The sequence below is a fragment of the Nothobranchius furzeri genome, chromosome 15 (assembly GCF_043380555.1).
Source record: "Nothobranchius furzeri strain GRZ-AD chromosome 15, NfurGRZ-RIMD1, whole genome shotgun sequence".
NCBI classification, from domain to species: Eukaryota; Metazoa; Chordata; class Actinopteri; order Cyprinodontiformes; family Nothobranchiidae; genus Nothobranchius; species Nothobranchius furzeri.
This window is the reverse complement of record NC_091755.1, coordinates 51,537,642-51,559,984: the sequence shown is the minus strand read 5'-3', so window position 1 is coordinate 51,559,984 and position 22,343 is coordinate 51,537,642. Positions and strand designations below refer to the sequence as shown.

The following is a 22,343-nucleotide window of genomic DNA, read 5'->3' as shown; positions in this document are numbered from 1 at the left end:
GCCCGTGAGTCATTAAACCTCTTCACATTCCTCTCTAGACCGGTTCCCAAGAGCATCATCTCTGCTCCCCCTCTTCTACCTCAACCCCACTCTGACCCTCACCTGCTGTCGGGTTTTCTCCTTGCAAGACTTCACACACTTGAAACTTTCTCTTTTCCTCTTCCTCAGTTCAGAGCCAAGGCTGGCGATCCTTTTGCTTTAAGATATTTATGTTTATTGCACCTTTTCTCCTCCTGCGATGGCAGCGTGTCACGTTTATGATACAAAGGAAGGAGGTATAAACGTAGGCACTTAAAAGAAACCTCGACTCTGCAGTCATGTTTGCTTTGCTCGGCTCACTGTTGAGCGACAGTATTTGTTTTTGTGACGGCGTTTACATGATCGAGGAGGAACACAAGAGGTCCAGTAGGAGAATTGTTTTGCTGTCATAGGTGTTTTTGTCAGATCTGCTCCTCTGTGCCCCCCAGAGAGGAGCTCACTTCATCGTGGAGCGCACACATCGACTTTTTTTAAATCAAACACAGTTTCTCTCGATCTGGTGATGACTAACGCTGAGCAGACAGGTGGAGGTATCCTTCTCTCCGGCGTGGACTGAGCCAGACTGCTGACAGGAGTCTTGCAGGAGTTTGTAAGTGGGACAGAGCAGCAGCAGGGATGGGGAACTAGAAGAGGAAATCTCACTTGTAATGAACAGGAAGAGGCACAAACAGGCCGCTGCAGCCTCTTGGCCAACACATTAGTTTATCTTACACCCACATGTGGACGGATAAAAAGAACCATCTGTCCTTCTTTTCTATCGTAGCCGGATGATGCCAAGTGGCAGGGGTCACTTCCTCCAGTAGCAGCGCATTAAATAATTCAGCTTGTCCTGAAATTGGAAAACCTGTACTCACTCCCAAACAGATGTTTCTGACCTTCATTTGTGATGGTCACAACCTAAATCAACGTCCTTACCAACATTAAACCTTTGGCCAAAGAACTGGTATTAATGCATTTCCACTATTTAAGCATAAAACAGAAAATTAATTTGCTTCATTTATTTCTTTTTTCAATGAATTTAAGAAAAAGCAGAAAAGGTAAAATCATGTTGTCAAAATGGCATTGGCAGCTTCCATCGGGGTTCAGGCCGACTCAGTTCTACGAGTGCACCAAGTTTCCCAGCTCTAACTTGGCTTGGTGCTAATTCAACCACGTAATGTGTCAAATCCAATGATTTTGTTTATGAAAACATGATCAGGGCCAAATAAACAACTCGCCTCCAGTTTCCTGTAGACTGGAGATGCAGAATGTGGAATTTACCTTTGTAACTTACGACGTGGCTAAGACCCCGCCCTCCACAAAGGTGACCAAGATTTTTAATTAAAGACCAAGTTCACTGAGAAACTCGTACTAGTTACTTTTCACATATGATTGGGCATTAAATGTGAAAATGGTCTTCTACCCTTATTTCCTGCATTGGCTGCCCTTAGATAAATGGACGGCGAAACTCTTGCCTGACTGATCTGCGTCACACTGAAAATTAGCATTCAAGGACTCACCCATCTCGACTCACGATGGAGAAGGCAGTTGTTGTTTTGGCGTCCAGGAAACAGCAGAGAACATCTTGGCTATTAGAAGCTAACTGTTAGCATTAGCAACTCCACCACACAGCGGAACTCATTCAGGCGTGTGTTATTTGTGGAGATAAAACATCAACGTTGGAAACAGTCAGTGGTATAGTTGCGTTGCTCTTAGCCAGTCAGAGGAGGGATGTCCAAATATCAGGAAGTATGAATAAAATAAAAACTTAATATTGAAGAATCAATAGCTGATGTGGCAGCAACAAGAAAATCTGAGCTGAACAAGAAAGCCACAAAGAAACAACCAGGAAATTGTGTTGTAAACAGAAAGATCTGATGATGGTTTCAGCGCGGAGACCGCTGGCTTGATTAACAGGTGGAGGACGGGTGTTCAAGTTCCAAACAACCGGGGAGCTGAAGGAAAGTGATGAAAAATAACAAAAATCCCCCAAACTGAAGAGGTTAAGCTAAACTAAACAAAAACTTAACCTAACTTTTATGACATGTGCACAAAAAAAAAAAGCCCAGCCAGGTTTTGAACCTGCAACCTTTCAAAGTACAATTTCTCACTATATATTAGGATTGGCACAACACATCTACATCAGTCTGCACTGATTATATGGTCATCAATTCCAAATGCCAAATTCAATTGAATAACTTATATTCAAATGCTCTTTTATTTTGAAAATTGCTTTATTTTGAAGCTCAATACACATGTTTCACCTGTTCCAGCACATCACCAAATGTGTTAAATGAAGAAGCTAGTCCCGTGATGGTGGGAAAGGAGAAAAATGTCAGTGAAGAAATCGTCTTTCCCCTGAAAAATGATTTCTTTCAATCGATCAAAGGATCTTAAATTAAATCAAAATGGTAATGTAGCTGAATTTGATTTATTGGAAAACATCTAGCCGCAGTCCTCGATACTGATATATCATATCGGTATCAAGATTTAACCACTTTACAAATTACACCACCTCGCAGCCCTGAAAACAGTAAGGGTGCAACGGCTCATCGTTGATCCATGATCCGCAGGGATCTCTCTCTACGGTTCGGCACGCAGGTGGTCTGTGGATCGATCATGCGGAGGTGCTGAGGCGCCACCTGTTAAAGGATAGCGATGGTCATGGTGCAGGAGGAGAGAAGCTTGAAAAATCACCTGCATCGTTTAGGTTGTGTGTGGGGGAGAACTTTGGTTTTCTGTAAAAGATGAAACAAACTGCTAAAATGAACACACACACACACACACACACACACACACACACACACACACACACGGTACTTTTTAAGGTACCGACCGAATTCCATAGTACCGACCGAGCACCGATTCACGTCATTTCAAACGGTGCCTCCTTTCGGTACCCGTCCTTCATAACGAGAACTTGCCTAGACAGCTGCACATGCGCAAGAGCTTATGTCGTCGCTGGCTGCGAGCCAGTTGTAAACAGAGCAGCATGGTAGAAAGAACGCACGCTAAAGCTTGGGTCCACTTCACTAAATGTGATGGGTAACTGGGTGATGAGGAAACCAGCGTCAACGATCTAAGTGAGACATCCTCATCTTAATCTGCTCCGGTAGGTAAATAAAATGTTTAAGATAACGTTAGCTTGATATGTTAGCTTCCGTTTCGCTAATGGTGCGTTCGCTTTCTCCTCGGAACTCCGAATTTCCGACTAGAAGAACATGAACGCGCTCTAAAGTTTGGCTTCACTTTACTAAATGCGACGGGTGATTGGGTGAAGATGAAACCAGCGACAATGATCTAAGTGTGAGGCAGCATCGTTTTAATCTGCTCCAGCAGCTACATAAACTGTTTAAGATAACGTTAGCTTGATATGTTAGCTTCCATTGCCACCGTTGTTATCAGCTAATGGTGCGTTCGCTTTCTCCTCGGAAATTCTAACTTCCCAGTAGGAAAAATCAAATGAAAAAGGACAGCAAAAGGAATGAAGATACAGAGTAAATTTAGTTCACAGTGAAGATGTTTGCTTCAGTTTAATTATCAGCTTATAAAACTACAAGGACGATGTTAAAATACAAACAGCTGTACGTTATTTATCGTGATATTTATCAAATATCAGAATCAGAATCAGAATCAGAATGAATTTTATTGCCAGCGCTCAGATCAGATCAGAGCATAGGAACTTGACTCCATAGTACAACCTGACCAAGAGTGCACACACACATATAGACAGGACAGATACAGGCAGACCACGGGAGCAGCCATGACGGTGCTCCTTTGTAGATGAATGAGGGAATACATGAGGAAAGTTCAGGGGAGGGAGAAAAAAGGCATTAACAGGGTTACACCAGCAGGGTGTAGCACTCTAATGCAAAAAACACCCGACATGTAAGCACAAACGTCACAGTTCACAACAAGAGACCCGGTAGGTGGGGGGGCTGGGATCCTGGTTTCCTCAGCGGGGGCTGCCTGTGGCGCTCAACCAGCTGGCTCCGCAGGTGAGAGGGAGGTCATGGGGAAGCACAGAGAGCAGTGAGTCCTTTAGCTTAATGACCTCGGTAGAGACCACAATCTGAAGGCGGGGGGGTGGGTGGATAGAGTTTCACAGCATTTGTCTGCATTCCTTCCATCGTGGGGGTTTTGCACGCAACTCCAAGGCTGCTTATGGCGTCAGATTCGACAACAGAACTTTGTTTGGGTCAGGCAGAGATAATTTTTCCTCTCTGCCTTAAAGTCTGTATTGATCATTCCAGTCCTCCAGTGAAGCCAATTAGGTGATTAAACATCTCCACACCGTCCGGTGACCCTTTCCGAGATGTTATCAATCCTGCGCGCTAACACCGGTAACGCAGCTAAGACAATGTCCAGCTTGCGATTCACCTCGAGCAACGTCCCAGTCTGTGAGGTATCCACACGGACGGTGCCGTCCATGGTTGTGGGTCGCCCTCCAATCGCTCCCGTCATTCCAACTTTACGGAAAGCCAGATATCCTCCCACTCCAATCAGAAGAAATCCGACGATCATCAGGCCAAATATCCACATATCTTCGACGTCCTCAATGGACAGCTGAGAGAGACAGACGATATTCCACTTACTCCAGGAATCGAACATATATCCCACTGCATGTGTCCCTTGAGGGCAAGCGCGAGCCCCCTCCTCCGTCCTCATTGTAGAAAAAATCTTATCAATCGCGTTGAATGACCAATTAATTAAATCCATGCTGAAAAATAGTGATTGCAGAGGAAATGCAAGAAGCGCTCTGTAGGCAGACGGGACAAAAAGAGCCTTGGGAAAATACAGATAAGGGAGGAAAGGCAGAAGTGACTGCTCCCTATGAGTGCCGGAAGAAGAATTGTTATATATTGAGAAAAATATATATTTAATTATAAAAGAGAATTAAAATAATAAACACTCAAAAGTATCGAAAATTGGTACTGTTAAGTACCGGTATTGATTCATAGGTACCGGGAATTAGTACCGAATCAATTCAAATGTCAAAGGTACCCATCCCTACACACAGCGTTCTTCCAGACTGACATCACACGTACCTCCGACCACTGTGGGGGGGGGGGGTGCAAAATGGCTGTGAAAGTTATAATTTCAATGTGGTGGGACCTGGAATGTGTGTGGAGACAAATCTGTAAAAGAAAAGGACAGAAAAATAAACAGCGCTTCGGAAAGGTGAGGAAAGGATTAAAGCAGAACACGCAGGAAGTGGCGGTTCATGGCAAGCTAGCTGTGTCTCAATTCAGGGTCTACATCCTACGTCGGCCAGTTACGTCACAGCGCCGCGACTAGTCCTGTCCCAATTCGAAGACTCCTTCAAATGCGGTCGACAAATCCGGCCTTCTTTTCGCCTGCAAACAGGATGGGTCCGGTGTATCCTTCAGCGGTTTACATTTCCCAAGATGCCTTGCGGGTCGGACGGCAGAACTTTTAAAAACAATGGCAGATAGTGAAGCGGGAGCTGTCGGAGAGGATTGCGCATATAAATGTCAGTATAAACTTAAATTGTTAGGTTAAGGACTTTTTGTGATACATGAACATTATTTTAGTTAGAAATGTTACAGTAACAGTGCTTGTATTGCGGTCTCGGCTCGTATGTTCGGCCGCTCGGTGTCGTACTTCTCCCGCTACGTTTTCCCCTGATTTTAATAGGAGTTTGTATTTTAGGGACAAAAGAGAAAACCAGGGAATTTATTAAGCTTAGGGCGGAGATGGACCTCATGATCACTGGAGCAAAGTATTCGGCGGCTGTGGCATGGAGGTACAATAACATCTCATATTTTAAAAACTCGTTTGAGTTTAGTTAACATGAAAGGAATAACCCGTTGTCCTCTTTTCTCTTCCGGTTTCTTTTCTTACATGTTTGTTAAGACTATTCTGGAGAAAATGGGCATCCAGGGGAAGGTGACAGCGCTGACCAGCTTCTGGTGCTCATCAGGGAGGACATGAGGCTGCAGAGGGAGGCAGAGCAGCAGAGGGCACAGGAGAGAAGGGAGAATTTTTACAGTTTTTTACTTTGCTAGAAAAAATGGTTAATAAAGATTAAACATGTACAAATAAAAGAAATATCTAAATAAAATCAGTTCTGTATTAAACTCTTGATTTTTATTTTTGTTTACAAATGTGAATTGTTTAATATTACAGGGTATCCGCTGGGTCTGAAAAGTCTTAAAAGGTGATAAATCGGTTTTGGTCAGATTAAGACCCTTAGAAAGTATTAAAAACTATTATCACATCTTTGCTCAGGCTCAGCTTGCTGAAAGTATTTTCTCCGAATGAGCTCTCCAACAGTCAAGGAAATGATTAAAAAGCTAAATAAAACTTCGAGCTCCATCGTTTAAAGTTCCTTCTCCCTTCTGCTCAGCGGTTCCACGGTTGCTAGGCGACGGAATGTTCGCCGAGGAAGTGGCGGGAATTCAGCCTTTAGCATCCGGTCTACTCGGCCGACGGAGGACCCAGCCCACTTCGGCCGAGTAGACTGGTCCTTCGAAGGACGCAGACCCTGAATTGAGACACAGCGGCTGTTTTAACACTTAATGGTGTAGCATCCAGAGAGGGTCGTTTTTCACCTATATATTGACCAACATCATCTGCAAGTATACCCACTCACTGGGTGGATTTTTCTATTCTGTCTCCTAAAGTCCAATGCTGGTTACACAAGATAACATGATAGTCAACAAACATTCTCTCCCAAGGTCTTCAAGCTTTCCTCTTATCTCAGACTGCTGGAGTCCACTCTGAACAACAAGTGAACTTTTACAACATAAAAATTAAATAATCATATGGTTGAATGAACCAGATGTTAAATGTTTGAATAATCTGTGCCTAATTCAGTAAGGATGAAATGAATATTGTTCTGACGATGATATTACATATTTTGATCAGTACTGTTTGGTCCAACAAGTTAATCAACCATACTCTCATACAAATATGACAAGGTTAAAGTTTACGTCACCGCACATAAAGATTCTTCATCCACAGAACTAGAACATTCTTGTGTCTGATGAAGGTGTGGTTCTGAGGGATGTTTGGTAAACGTCAACAAACATGTCAGATTCTGATTCGCCAGAATCATAACATGGTGGTAATAAAACAGAATTTACTTCCTGATTAACTCAGTTTCTAGCTGACACCTCGATTCGGCTAAATCAGGAAAGAAGCCTTTTTGAAACAACCTCCTCTGACCTTATGTCAAAACCTTGCCACAAAGCTGCAAGTGATTACAGACACAATAGAGCTCCGGACCCCACGTGACTCTCAGTTAGTAGACGCCATATTGGCAGGTAAAAGAAGCTAAACAAACACGGATCTTAACCATGAACGTGAACGGGATCGGCTTGGATTTTACTTCGTCTGAGTTTACTTCACACTTTAAAACCGAATAAATCATTTTATATAGTCAGAAATTAATAGACTAAACATCTCCGACCCTTACCGTGCCCCTGGGATACTTTTTAAAAACGCCAGAAGCTGTCGGAGCGGACTTCTTACCGGACCTGGCCGGGGAACCCCTTGGGATTTACCTGGAGGAGCTGGCTCAGGCGGCTGGGGAGAGGGAAGTCTAGGCCTCTCGACACTACTGCCCCCGCAACCCGACTCCGGATAAGTGGATGAAAATGGATGGAAGGATGGACAAATAACAGATTTACACGTAAGTAGTTTAAATAGAGTGCTGTGCTGTTTGAATGTATAAACTGAACACCAAGAGAAATCACTAGTTTGATTTTTTTTTTTCCGTGAATAAAATAAATATGTCCGGCAGGAGCGTCTCAGGATCTGTCTGAGATCTGTCTCGGTGAGACAGATAATAGCAATCCAAAGTGCTTTTTATGTGTGATCTGACAATTGATCAACCATTGCTTAAAAATGAAATACAGCTTAGCCGGTTAATTGCTGTGATCATAAAACACGGAAACGGCAGCACGCAGATATCACGAGGCAACGTTTTACGTGACGTTTACTTGTTGCTATGAGTAATAAGACAGAAAAAGCCATGCCAAAATAAGTTTAGGAAGCCGACTAACAATCGTAACAAAAGCATTTAAAATAAACACCATACACAGTTGAGGAAACGTTGGTTTAAGTACCTGATATGAAGTGGTCGCTGCATAAGTGAAAACCTTTACTCTCGGGATCCCACAGTTTCATTTTAGCCCGGTCACTAACGCGTTTTATTACAATGATCCAACGTTTGTGGCGCTCCGGATCTTGGGGAATCCTGTAGATGGCTCATTCCTTATGTCGTCCGAGTCTGTTCTGCATCCTGGGGCACAACAGGAATCTACCATCTTTCCTGTCTGATTGAGTTTTCTGACAATAACAAATAGTCCAGCTGCCGGCTTCTACCTGCCAATATGGCGCCGTTTCGATTTGAACTGTTGCATGCCGGGAGAAGTGACGTCAACTCCTGGAGCTCTATAGCTCGTTCCAGAACTACTGCAACTCTCAGACATCCTCCTGGATGCCTAATCTGCAGATCCGGGTTGTATCTCATAACCGGGGAAGTTGAACTCAGAGGATGCTACTAATCTCTGAGGATCGTGGCCTCGACGTCCGGTGACCTCACCACTCTGACCGCAAACCTCCGGACCGCCAGGAGCAACTCATACAAGGGTATCGCAGACTGCATACTGGTGTCTGATGCCGTTCTATGAATTATCAACTCTAGTTTATAGCAGACCAAAATCTTTTACACCCATTCTCAGTTTCTTTCAGATACAAAGTTTCTGATATACATCTACTTCCCACATTACCATTCCATCATCACCACATTCCATCACACATCCTTGTTCATAGTAGTCTAGAAAATAAAGTTTATTTTTAATTATATACTTGACTCTGAATTAATACGAAGTGTGTTTATGGTCCCTGAATAAGCAAAGAATCCTAAATCCTTCTGGTTAAACATTCAAAGATCATTCAGGTTGATATTCTATATTTATATAGAATCATCACATCTTATTGGTCATAATTTAACCCCCTAATCTCTCTACAATCAGCAGTCAGACCTCTCTGCAATAACTTTTTTATTATAGCAAGTTGTAGATTGAGCAGAAAAATGTTGCACTAAGTGTGAGGATGAAGCAATTTGCGTTCTCTTTTTCTTTTTCTTTCTGCTGATCCAAAAAATGACACGATCTGAATCTGGTGCCCTTGAGCCTGTGAGGCTGAAGTGATTACTCCCCCTCAGAAGAAATGTGGAATGCTGCCGTCGCCATGGCAACTCTGTCTCCCTATCCCAGCCTGGGTGGGACTGCGAGCTGTGAAGGCCGCTGAATCGTTCCAGGAGTCACTGTGCCCTCTAAACCCAAAGACCTCCCTCCCCTGTCCAGACTGAGGTGACGTGCACAGCTTATCGCGGCTGCATGCACTGATGTGTGGAGAGTCCCAAACCCTACCACCCCACCTAGTGGACACTTATGTTGTGTGATGTCTGAAGTCTGTTGCATTTCTGTCTGAGGTGTTTTCTGCAGAGCAAAGCTGCCCTCCCTGTGGAGGGTAGCTCTGAAGTGCCTTTTCCCCCCTCCACCTGACTCAATCCTCATGTAACCCTCTGACCTCTATTAAGGAAGCGCGACTCGGGTTGCGAATGACCACAGTCACCAAATCTTGTCATGTGTCTTGCCCATGTATGTCTGATCTCTGAATTGTGTGTACTGAAACTCTAATTTCCCTCTGGGATTAAAAAAGTATCTTTGAATTTGATTTGAATTGAATTGATCCGAACTGTGAGCTTTTTGATCCGTTGCACCACTATCAGGTACAATCCATTTCCATCCAATCACAGTCAAATAATAAGAAAATCAGTTATATCAACATCAGTGGTATCAACCACTTAAGTTCAAGACAGAGTGTATTACTCATTATAAAATAAACGACAGCACATCTAAAATCTGTGCACGGCGACAGTGGAAACTCTTTTTACCGAGGAAGTTAAAAACACTTTGTTCGAGGAACTAAATTTAGGTTTAATTGCATTGTAGAAAAAAATCTTACTTGCACAATAAATGATGCATTGTTTATAACAGCTCATTTATAACAGATTAGTGTTTTATGACTATGTCATTTTAAGGGGGAAGGCATCATTGAAACCATCTACAACTCTTCGTGACCAAAACAAAACTGTCCTCCAGAGCGTAAATGTTCATGACCAGAATCCTAGTGGGAGGTGTAATGCAGATGTAATCCTACAGCTGTCAGTAGTCACGGGGGATTGAATCATATGTGAGGAGACTAGCAGTTTAGGTGGGCTCCAAAGAGCATGTGAAGTTTCTGGTGTATCGACTGGATCATAGAGCTGAAGGCTGCCTCTGTGAGGAGAACTCCCCGAAACAGCCCCGGGTTCTGACTTCACCCGGTTAGTTTTCTCTCAGCACCACACGTTGCACCACAGTGATTCACTGTTACTCTCATATGGACGTAAACCCACACAGACATGAGGATTCAGCCCATGCATGCATAAACATGTTGCCCACTAGGGTTGCCAAGATCATCTGTCAGTCACGGCTACTAACGCAAAATTCCCGCTGGACCTTTTTTTCCTGGACTGTTTGCAGGAATCGACAGGATTTCACACATTGCCTTAAAGGAAAATGAACAGAAATGTTAAATATTATTAACACAGCCATCACAGTTTGCTTACTGTCAAGTTTCCTTTAAGATCAGAGCCAATTTGGACGCAACAGGCACCCTGAAGGGGTGAACGGATACTAAAGCCATCCCTGAATGCTTTCAGCAAAGGCAAATATTGACATTCTTGGATGTTGACCATGAACCCACCTGCAGCAGCTGCAGGGCTGAACAGGTGTCAACAAAGATGGAGCCCTGCAGCCTCGGAGAGGTGAGAACTCTGCACCAGATCTACATGGTCCCAACAAAATATCTGTCAGTGAACAATTTTTGTAATTTGTTTTACCTTAAAAAAATTTTTGAGCTGAAAATTTAATGCAGCATAATGAGGACTCAGTCAGCTACATTCTCACTCCCAGCGCGTCAAAAACTAACGCTTAGTCAGCCACCCTCCACATCAGACCCCAGACGCCAAAAGTGCCCTTTTTCGTTACTTATGTGCGAAAAGGGGTTTTTCCCTTATTTGACTGCAGATCCCAGTGCAGCGTTACACTGACGCGATGGGATGTCCGCAGCCAGGGCACCAAACAAGCTCATTGTACCTCACCTTAACCTTATCCTCTTATTTAACCTTCCCCTCACCCCTATCCTAACCTTAACCATCTTGCTAGCGAACACGTTAGTGATGTGTCGGTCGCGCTAAAAGCCGGCTCTATGAAGTGAACGGCGGGAGCCGCCTCGTCATTGGTCGAGTTTGGACCGAGCCAACGCGAGGGGGAGGTTTCAACTACCAAGGTGGAGGTTAAAAGAAGAGGGTATGTGTAACCGCCCCTTCGCCAGATGGTATGTTCTAATGTTCCCCTTGGGCGGCAAATACGAAAATTCACAGTCAGACTCTGACTGTCAGAGTAAGAACGCATGGGAAACAGATGCTTGATCACAGTGAGAGTAACGTTTTAGGTAGCAAGAGGGTTAAGGTTAGGGTGAGGGGAAGGTTATAAATAGTGAAACGTTAAGGTTTAGGTGCAGTTAAATGAGCTGGTTCGGTGCCGCATCAGCGGATATCTCATCACGTCAGTTTTACGCTGCATTGGGATCTGCAGTTACAAAAGGGAAAAACTCCTCTTCGCACATAAGTAACGAAAAAGGGCACTTTTGGCGTCTGGGGTCTGACGTGGAGGGTGGCTGACCAAGCATTTGTTTCCGACGCTTAGGGTGTGAGAATGTGTTGATGGAAGAGGATTAGGGAAAAAATGAAAACAAAATGAACTCCGAATTTAATGTTTTTATTTCAGTTACCCCGATAGCATGACTCTGGGCCTCTTTAACACATCTCCACTGTCATGTGCCAGTGGGAGAGGTCCCTTTTGTAAAATGTATTCAGAAATTTTCTAGTTATTCTTCCGGCAAACATTAATGTGACCCGAAGAGCAGAGTGCATCCCCACACAACAAGCCGTTGAAGGTGTGCAATTACTTTTCCACAAAACTATCAGCGTAATGCATTGAAAAAGTTTTCATTTTGAGTGTGTGCAAGTCTCAATTAGCATAATTATTGATTAAATATTTTAATAATTAACAAATCAATAAATTATAAGTGCTAAATTTGTCTTTTTATTAAATAACTATAAAAAGGGTAAGTTAAATAAAGCATTTGAGCTGCAAATATTAAATTTTTTTTAAGTATTTACTTTAAGCTTAAGGTAATGCATCTAATGGGTAATTGGCAAAAGTATGTTAATCACTACTATTGGCAAAGGTGCGTAGCCTGAAAACACTCACAACTGCTCTGAGAGTGTTTACTGAGATGAAGAATTGACTTTAGGCTGGGTGAACTCCACAAACATCTGAGGTTTAGGATAATGCTGTAAAAGCAGTCAGCACACAGAGGGAGCAGCAGCGTTTAATTACCGTTTAATTGATGTACTCACAAGAACCCTCCTCCAGAGCTGCTGACGGGCTCTTTTCTATGGAAAGCCATGTACTGAGAGAAATTGATTTCAGCTTAACTGCTCAAGAGTAAAAAACTAAATGTTGCTATTTGAATTTGAAAAATGACTTTCGTAACACTTTGCAATAAAAGCCGCTTTATTAATGCTACTTAGTGCATTATTAAGCATTAATAAACAAAGGGTCCCTTTATTAACGTTACCATTATTAACTCTTAAGTGACCTTAAGGTTAGGACAAAGGGCTGGGGGGAGGGGGGGTCTGATTAGTAATACATTACTTACTATGGTTAAGCAGCTGTTAATACTTTAATAGGTTCTTAACGCTTAATAATAGGTTCTTAATGCTTAATAATGCACTAAGTAATGTTAACAAAGGGATCCCTATTGGCATGGTAAATGGTCTGTATTTGATATAGCACCTTCTAGAGTCCTGGAACCCCCCGAGGTGCTTTACAACACAATCAGTCATTCACCCATTCACACACATTCACACGCTGTAGTGTCTTGCCCATGGACACAATGACAGTGACAAATTGAGCGGGGCTCAAACCTGCAACCTTCTGATTAAGGAGCGAGTACTTAACTCCTGTGCCACTGTCGCCCCCTTGTTTTAAAATGTTACCGTGGCTTTTTATTGGGAGTTCATTGTGGCCCAGAGGTAAAGGGGGATTGGCATTGTAGATTGTTTTATGACATTTGCCCTCAGGGCAAAGATGATTACAAGTGGGAAATAAGAGGCAGATTAATGCGTCCCAAAAGCACACATTCATTCACACTGTGGTTCTCACTTTACTTTAATTATTAAATGAGCGAGTCCAACAAGAAGTGTGAAAATAATCTCAATTTCCAGATATGGCTCAGTTAGATTATTAAATGGTAGAAAGTACCCTTTTAGGAATAATGGGAAGTACACCCACATCAGATACTTCAGTGTGTTTTTCTGTATACTGTACAGTTAAATGTACTGATTCATGCAGCCTTTCTCTGAAAATCCATCTGCATCAGCTGGTATAGAGCTCCAGACCCCACGTGACTCTCAGTTAGTGGACGCCATTTTGGCATGCAAAAAAGGTAAACAAACACGGATGTAACCATGAACATGAACGGGATCCGCTTGGATTTTACTTCGTCTGAGTTTACTTCACACTTTAAAACAGAAGAAATCATTTTATATAGTCAGAAATTAAATAGACTAAACATCTCCGACCCTTACCGTGCCCCTGGGATACTTTTTAAAAACGCCCGAAGCTGTCAGGGCAGACTTCTTACCGGCACAACACCGGACCTGGTCGGGGGAACCCCTTGGGATTCCCCCGGCCGGAGGAGCTGGGGAGAAGGTCTGGGACTCTCGACTCTACTGCCCGCTCCGACGCCAGAAACTGTCGGAGCGGGCTTCTTACCGGCACAGCACCGGACCTGACCGGGGAACCCCTTGGGATTCCCCCGGCCGGAGGAGCTGGGGAGAAGGTCTGGGAACCGCGGTGTCTGGGACGCTCGACTCTACTGCCCGCTCCGACGCCAGAAACTGTCGGAGCGGGCTTCTTACCGGCACAACACCGGATCTGACCGGGGAACCCCTTGGGATTTACCCGGAGGCGCTGGCTCCGGCGGCTGGGGAGAGGGAAGTCACGCTACTGCCCCCGCAACCCGACTCCGGATACGCGGATGAAAATGGATGGATGGACGGACAAATAACAGATTTACACGTAAGTAGTCACTGTGACACAGATAATAGCAATCCAAAGTACTTTTTATGTGTGATCTGACAATTGATCAACCATTGCTTAAAAATAAAATACAGCTTAGCCGGTTAATTGCTGTGATCATAAAACACGGAAATGGCAGCACGCAGAACTCACGAGGCAACGTTTTACGTGATGTTTACTTGTTGCTATGAGTAATAAGACAGAAAAAGCCACGCCAAAATAAGTTTAGGAAGCCCACTAAGAATCATAATAAAAGCATTTAAAATAAATACCATACACAGTTGAGGAAACGTTGGTTTAAGTACCTGATATGAAGCGGTCGCTGCATAAGTGAAAACCTTTACTCTCGGGATCCCACAGCTTCATTTTAGCCCGGTCACTAGCGCGTTTTATTACAATGATCCAACGTTTGCGGCGCTCCAGATCTTGGGGAATCCTGTAGATGGCTCATTCCTTATGTCGTCCGCGTCTGTTCTGCATCCTGGGGCACAACAGGAATCTACCATATTTCCCGTTTGATTGAGTTTTCCGACAATAACAAATAGTCCAGCTGCTGGCTTCTGCATGCCAATATGGCGCCGTTTCAATTTTAACTGTTGCATGCCGGGAGAAGTGACGTCAACTCCCGGAGCTCTATAAATGCAGGAGAGTAAGAGAGTGAAAGACGGGCTCTAATGTAGTCTAACCCCATCCCCATTCTATTTTATTCAAACAGTAAACTGCATTCAAATGTGTAGCTTGCAGGCGGTGCATTTGTTTATTTTTTTTTCTGTCTTTCAGTGCAATTCAAACCAAAATAAGGCAGCAATGTGACCACATCTCAACTTACAATTTTATTCTCTCAACATGAAACATTCATAAATATTTCTGTTTCATCACTACAACGTAACTCCAGAATGCACTGTATCCGTGGAGGGCAGCTTTGTGCACGGAGGAGTGTGGTGTGAAAACTCAGTTAAGATTCAGCCGAGGAGGAACCTCGGGGAAAATAAACGAGGGGCAAATATTTAGTTCTCTGCGGTCTTCTTCATTAAATTTAATCAAATCTGGCTAATCACCTGTTTATAGATATGTTATTAAATCATTAAGTGTTTGTTATTGAATCCATCTTTTCTCCTTTAGGTTGAAGGGAGTTTTATTTCTCTTTGTGTATTTTAAGATTCCAAGGCAAACCCAAGCTTTTGCATTAAAAGGCCAATTTCCACCCTCTCTGATGGTAACATCAATGAAAATATAAGCTGCTTTCCGGAGTTTTCCCCTTACAGAAATTATGTATGATTTGTCAGAAATCTGTAAAAGTGATTAACTCATCATGTACTGTGATAAAATGTAAGCAATACGTCTTTTTTGTTGTTGTGCTAACCACGCCCCCTGCCCAGTAGAGCTCTGTGCAGTAGGAAAATGAGCGCCGAACAGAACTAACCAATAGCGTTAGACTACCGCTTACTTGCTTCAAATTTAAGGAAGTACCTCGGCTGATGCAGAGTTGATGAACTTTTCACAGACAAAAAAGTCTCTAAAATATAAATATATGAAAACACAACATGACATGAGAATAATACTCGTAAAAAAACGTGTTTTAGGTCTGCGTGAAGTCGCCATCTAAAAAAACAGAAACTGAGTTTTTGTGTGATATGCGTGTCAGCCACTAGATGGTGCCATCGCGATTGATAAAAAATGTTTCAACGATGAGAACGAGAGAAGGGGCTCCCGGATGTCCTGCCGGTACAGACCCAGTTGGACACATCATGGATTCCTGGAAACAGTGGAACATGATTTGTTTATCTCAGCTGTCAGTGGAGGACTCTGAAGACGTGTGGATATCCGTGGTGTTGGTGTCAGGTTTCCTGCTCATTGGCCTTGGAGGCTACTTGGCTTACCGGAAAATTAACGAGCTGTCGAGGAATATTGGCCTGATCCCGGAGCTCAGAGATGGTTTGCACCACGCTGTGAATTCACAGACTCACATAATTGTCTAGATGAATCGTAAGCTTGGGACTTTGGCGGAGATTCATTCTTTGGCACAAAAGATGGATGCCATCAAGGAGAGAGTGAACGAATCAGCACGGATTGGGATAGATTAACGTCCATTATTGGGATTCTGAGAGGTTGAGGACCAACAAACTGTAAGACAGAGAGGAAATTATCTCTGTCTGGCCCAAAAACAATTTCTAATTGGAATCTGGCGCCCTTGAGCCAGCAAGGCTTTAACGAAAACTCCCCCCTCAGAAGATATGTGGAATGTGCCGTTGCTATGGCAACTCAACTCTGTCTCCTTTCCCAGCCTGGGCAGGACTGTGGGAAGGCCGCTGAAGTGTCCAGGGTCACTGCAACCCTCCAACCCTCAATGCTCCCCCTATCCACCCTGAGGTGACATGCGCTGCTTCTATCGGGGCTGCAGGAACTGAAGTGGGGATAGTCCCAGCCCACCACCCCACCTAGTGGACACTTCTGTTGTCTGAAGTCTGTTGCATTTCTATATCTGTCTGAGGTGTTCTTTTGCAGAGCAAAGCTGCCCTCCTGGTGGGAGGTCAACTCTAAAGTGCCTTTTTCCCTCCACCTGAACCAATCCACATGCAACCCTCTTGTCTCTATTAAGGTAGCGCGACTCAGGATTGCGAATTACCACAGTCACCAATTCTTGTCATGTGTCTTGCCCATGTATGTCTGATCTCTGAATCTCCAGTGAGTCGTGGTGGATGGCTGCTTATACTGAGCCAGGATTCTCTGGAGGTTTCTTCCTGTTAAAAGGGAGTTTTCCTCTCCACTGTCGCTTTATGCTTGCTTTGTATGAGGATTGCTGTATAGACACTGACACTAGTCAGTGACTTGATGCAATTTGCTGGGTTCCTTATATAGGAAACATTATTTCTGATTGGCTTAATGAACTGACCTGAATTGGAATGTTTATTATGTGAAGTGCCTTGAGACGACTCTTGTCGTGATTTGGCGCTATATAAATAAACTTGAATTGAATTTAATTGTGTGTACTGAAACTCTAAATTCCCTCTGGGATTAATAAAGTATCTTTGATTGATTGATTGGTTGATTGATTGATTGATAAGAGAAATACTCTGGAAAGAAGCTTAAGGCCTAGTCCACACGTAGCCGGGGTTTTTTAAAAAACGAATATCCGCCCCTCCAAAAACTTGCATCCACACCACCGCGTTTTAAAAACAAACTCTGTCCACACGTACCTGGATAAATACGTTGTTAAGGATATGCCAGACCTGTAGGTGGCAGTACTTCCGCTGTTCTTAACCTCGTCCTTCATCTGTGGTCTTCTGCAAGGAGCAGTAATTCCGCTTGCAAAAACAAACAAGCAAAAAGCGCTTGGACAATTGATAAAGCGAGCACAGCTCTGAGGGCATCCATGCTGTCGGCTAGTGTAAACACAGGTCGCACACATGATGTCAGCATTTTTTTGTCGCGGAAAGTGACGTTGCGGACCTTAAAACTCCGGTTTTGTCTGTCCACACGCAGACACCCAAAACGGAGAAAACGCAGATCTTCACTTTGGCCGGAGTTTTTAAAAAGATCCATTTTCGTGTGAAAAAACTCCGTTTTCGTGTGGATGATCCCCGGCTACGTGTGGACAGGGCCTTAATTAAGGATGCTCGATATTGACTTTTTTATCGATACACCAATATTGTCCAAAAAAGTGTCCCCCTCATAAAAAAGAAAAACAGTTTGGCTTACTAACGTTCATGCTTACATCTGAAACTTTTTTGTGTAAAGTTAAAACTTAAATTTACCTTAGTAAGGAGCAAAGTGGCATGTTTATTTTGTCTCCAACAGCAGCTGAATCTCGTCTCCCTAAGCTAAGATGTGTGTTTTAGTCAGTAATGTATTTTTCTTTCTGCTCATTGCAGCTCTGGTGATGAAACATTAATAAAGACCTTCAGATTAAAAAAAAGGCAAGCCTTGGGGGAAGATTCTTGTTTTAGTCGTTTGTTAGCTGTTTAGCTAACTGTGAGGACAGGGCAAATTTCCAACTCACAAGTTGTGCCAAATAAAATAAAATATCCCAGAAGCTTTAACTCAGATCTGTCATATTGACATTTTGAGAGCGAGGAGAAATAGCTGATGTGTAATATGTGTTTGGTTTGTAAAAGTTGGGTCATTAAAAGACTGGAAACCGATACCAATATTTTCCAATATCAAATCTTAATGCCGATATCAGTTGATATTAATGGTACACCGATAATATTGAACATCCTTAATTATATTTTCATAGATTTAAAATCATCATCAAGTGAGTAAAAGACAAAAACTGACATTACCATCATTGAAATTCATTAAAGTGATAGCTGGGTTCCTAATAGATGATTTTTTATTTCCTGAGTTGCAGTTTGCCGCCATTATAGGGGACGAGTTCCTTTCCACCGGTGGCAAAAAGTTACGTTTTGGACGTACCCCAAAAGCGAGGGGACGCTGTCATTATGTTTTTACACGATACACTTCCAAAACATGTCAAACTCCGCAGTTTAGATCGCACCAGACAGGAAGTCAGACACAAGCACTGTAAAACATTCGAAACTTTCAAAATAAAAGTCCCATGCAGGTAAACGCACATCATTTCCTGTTGAAATCCCCGTAGCTGATGTAAACAAAACAGAAAATAAACCAGAGACCTTTTTTGATACATCCAGCTGTCTTTTTCCTTGCTTATTATTGTGTCGACTTCTGAAATCACGCATGGTGTTGCAATTCTCCCGTGGTTTAGTGACGTCACAGGACCAGCTGTATGGAACGTTTTTGCTCCTGTTTTGTGTCAGAATTGCTCCTGGTTGGAAATAAGCTTACGGGTAAAACGCTGCTATGTTACACGACCGCCTTCAAGGCCAGTGGAAAGAAGGGGCGACACAAAAAAAATTTGGTTTCCTCACTAAATCATTCCCATTTTACACATCATGTCAGACTATTTCCTGCATTCTTGGTGGCCATTCCCTGCATAAATTAGTACCGCAGGGGGATTTTTACAAGTGAATGCTCCTCGTAGGGGAGACAGAGTTGAATTAACGAGACATCACCAAAATGTCAAGTGAGTTAGGGATAAATTTCCAGTGCACATCAGCGGTAATTTGCCTTGGCTGCAGCGTGCGTCCTACATGATGACACCAGGATCCCGAACATCCTTACATGTCTCAAGCTTGTAGCGAGATGCTCGCTCGTTCATCAACGGTCAGCTTGACAACCTGACACGAGGTGCCTGGATGAATTCTGTGACTGTTAGCCCCTGGCCTCTCATTTATATCCCACCGTCTCTTCCAGCAGCCATGTACATTTCTTTGTTTTGCATTTTTCCCACTGTGATCCATCAATGACATTTTAAGAATAGGTAACATCTCATGTTGACAACATTGCAGCAAATCCTTCTTTTAGCTTGATTAACATCTTGTCTGCTGCTGTAGTTCAAATTATAATGCTCCTCTGTTACAATGATTTGGAAAACTTTATCTGCTGCTGCACAAAATCTCATCTTTTGTCAAGAAACAGTCAAAGAACAATTGTTCATGAGTCATAAAAAACAGAAAATACATGGATTGACATGTGCAGAAGTTTACTTCTAGTCAAAATGGCCTGAATATTTGAGCGCTGGTATGAAAAATGGGCAAACATTTGAGTTTTGATTCTGTCCAGCAAAGCAATGCAAAACGGTTTAACACTTAGAGCTATTCCGTTAAAAGTAAGTTTAAGTGGCTGTGTGCGTAAAAGCTTTACCAAATTCAACTTGAGCACCACGCTGCAGCCCTCTACTGGCATGAAACTGCACCTAACAGTGGAGCAGGTAGGTGCCCTGTAGGGGGAGCCCTTTACTTCCTTTATGGCTGTTAGCTGTTATGCTAGCAATTAGCTTTTTCAGTTCATCAATCATCAATAAGCACAAGAAGAAGAAAAATAAGTTTGCTTTTCTGTTGGGGTCACGGCCTGGAATGTGGAGGTGAAGCAAATTGCTAAAAGCAGAGTGAACATCAGCGTGGCCTACACTAATACTGATAGTATTAAAGGCTACAAAAATACTGATAGTGACCTGGCTTTGTTGCTAATATATTTATAAGCAATATTATTGTTTGGCCCACAATGAGGATCATTTAATTGGTGGTTTATTTTAGTATCCATTGGGCCATGTTAGTGTTAGCACGTACAGCAGGATGCAGCAGGGTTGTTTACGATGGGTGTAATTCCACTTTCAACCAGTAGGGGGAGGTAGAATGGCCTGCCAGACTCACCCTCAGAGACTTACCCCTTCTTTCCACCGGAGCCGTCAGCAGCACGTTACTGCAGCAGCACGTCTTGCTCGCGTAAGCTGCTGCTTGGCCCTTCCCACGAGACGTGAAGCAGCAGGGGAGCAGCTGTCACCGACAGAGCACGAAGTCACACGAGTGACTTCGTCAGTAAACACAACAACAAGCAGGAGAAAACTACAACATGGATCCAAAAGGTTTGTGTTTTATATTCTGTCCATTTTATAATCGCCAATACGGACCTGAAAAACAAAGGAGACCGCTAGCTAGGTGATAACTTCTCACGGGGCCGCACAGTTAGTAACTTTTTTTTAAAGTAAAGCAACCGGAAGGCAGTACGTTTCTTTATTCTGAAAATCTCGGGAGCTTCGCTCCGGTTCCGCGTCCGATTTCCTGTCTTTCCTTCCCCAAAAATGTCGAACTTGACCCGTTTCAGAGGCGTCGCGCGTAGAAAATAGAACCGGCGCGTAAAGGCCGCGACATGCTGCTCCTGAGATGTGGCCGACTCGCGCTGCTGATGGCTCCAGTGGAAAAGGTTCTGTTGACCACAGCGGTTCCTATCAGCAGCTACGACGTGCTGCTGACGGCTCCGTCACGGCTCCGGTGGAAAGAAGGGGTTTGAGGTAGAGAGCACCGTGAGGGGCGGGACTAACCAGCTGAAAATAAAACAACCAGAAAAAAGGCAGAAATGACGACTGTAATGCGCGGCGCTATAGTCAAAGATGGCGTCTGGTGATTGCACAGACATCTTTCTTTAGAAGAAAGGCTTTTAGTGCTTCTTCTTGTTGTGGTTTTAAAGACATGTCCAAGTCGTTTAGAACTGAGGAAAGAGCTGCAGCGAACTCAGCTTCAGATGCCGTCTTCGTTGTTTACGAGAATTTGAGCGTCGCAGTGTGTAACGTTCACTGCTCACTGTTCACTGATTGGCCCAGTTAGAATTCTCAGGGGGATGGGGTTTTTGAATGGGAGCAGGCCCTTTGCTTCCCATAAGGCTAGGGTGGAGGAACAGGAAACTGCTCTGCGTTACTTTAAGCAAGTCAAATTTTAGTGAAAACAATGGCTTCATTTCAAGAACATGAAATAGTTTAGATTTTTTTCTACAGCACATTTAGTATGGAAGACCATTCCAGCTACTCTGAAAAAAATAATAAATCTTGGCTCTCCTAATTATGTGATGATATCTCAGAATAATGAGACAATTATTATTTTTATCAGTTTGGCGTGCTTGGAGTTTTGTAATCCAGTGGCAAAGGTCCTTTTTAATGTGTTTAAATAAAGATAAATTACTTTTTTTTGTCACAAGAAAAAATGCACAAGTTATGGCTTTTTGCACAAGAGCAAAGATTTGTTTTTAATGTGTATTTTACATTGGAGGCAGCTGTTTATCCCAACAATACTTACATCGAAGCCAATAAATTAACTGGAAAGTAAGGGTGGTTATGATATAAAGGAAGCCTTCTCACAGCAATTTATGTCAATGTACCCAAATAAAGAAATTCTAGTTTTTCATTTTTGGCTCTGCCCTGGCATCAATGCAGCAACGGTGTGAGGCCAAAAAGAAGGAGGATGAAGCCCTTCAACTCTGCCTTCCCCGTAAGCCTTCAATGGCTCTGCCGGCTCGGCCGAACCTTCCTCAGGCAGCGGCCCGAGCCCAGCCTCAGTTCCGGATCCCAAAGCGCCCGAAGCCTCAAGCAGTCCAACCAGCTCCTTCGGGCTCAGCGCCTCGACCAGTTTGGCCTCAGAGGTCCGGCAACCAAGCCGCTCCGCCGCCGGGACAACCCACCCGACCTGGCGGTCAGCAGGTGAAGAAGAAGAAGAGAGCAGCCTGACGGAGTTCTTTCCCTCC

General features: G+C 43.4%; 1 protein-coding gene across 1 annotated transcript in view; it reads right to left on the bottom strand.

Moving 5' to 3' along the window:
• The window catches only part of chrna4b (cholinergic receptor, nicotinic, alpha 4b), a 23,895-nt gene extending 21,154 nt beyond the window's left edge, over window positions 1-2,741 (bottom strand). Inside the window, exon 1 of the mRNA XM_015968570.3 lies at window positions 1-2,741. This exon is cut by the window's left edge and continues 622 nt beyond it. The gene's annotated coding sequence lies outside the window, so the exon portion shown is untranslated.
• Window positions 2,742-22,343: the final 19,602 nt, after the last annotated feature.